A 976-nucleotide genomic window follows, 5' to 3' on the forward strand; every position below is an offset into this window, starting at 1 on the left:
AAAATTATAAAATCTTAAAACCAAAAATATTTTTATGTTTCTTGTTTGAGTCTAGTGTCTAATTTTAAGTTTGGTGTCAATTGCATGTCTTTATTCTTCTAATTTTCGAAAATTACATGCATTATGTACTTTATTGATCTTCAAGTTGTCTTGATGATTTCCTTGCTCTGATCTTTAAATTCTCTTGTCTTGAGTGTTTTATTGTTTCTCATATGCATTCTCAATTTGTTAGTGTCAATAGTATACAAACTTCTAAGTTTGGTGTCTTGCATGCATTGTTTATTTGATCTTAGTTTCATTTTGATTATTTCTCATCATTAAAAATTCAAAAAAAAATTTTAATTTGTGTCTTTTCAAGTCAATAATACAGAGAATTGAAGATTCAGAACATACAGCAGAGGAATTACACAGAAAAAGCTGGGCGTTCAAAACGCCCAGTGAGAAAGGAAAACTGGCGTTTAAACGCCAGCCAGGGTACCTGGCTGGGCGTTTAACACCCAAAAGGGTAGCATTTTAGGCGTTAAATGCCAGAATGTATACCATTCTGGGCGTTTAACGCCAGGATGGCACAAGAGGGAAGATTTTGTTTTTAATTCAAATTTTTTCAAGTTTTCATANNNNCATCTTTTTCAAAATTAATTTTCAATCATATCTTTTTGATTTCTACTTTCAAAAATCTTTTTCAAAAATAACTTTATTTCTTTTCCAACTTTAGTTTTCGAAAATCATCAATCAAATTTTCAAAATTTCTTTTAATTATTTTAAAATCTTTCACTTTAATTTTCGAAAATTTCTTCCCCTCTTCTCACATCCTTCTATTTATGGACCAACACTCTTCCTCAATGCACAATTCGAACCCTATCTCTCTTGATAAGTTCGAATTCTTCTACCTCCTCCTTTTATTCTTCTTTTCCTCTGACATCTCAAGGAATCTCTATACTGTGACATAGAGGATTCCATATTTTCTTGTTCTCTT

This window comes from Arachis duranensis, chromosome 2, assembly GCF_000817695.3.
Source record: "Arachis duranensis cultivar V14167 chromosome 2, aradu.V14167.gnm2.J7QH, whole genome shotgun sequence".
Lineage (NCBI taxonomy): Eukaryota > Viridiplantae > Streptophyta > Magnoliopsida > Fabales > Fabaceae > Arachis > Arachis duranensis.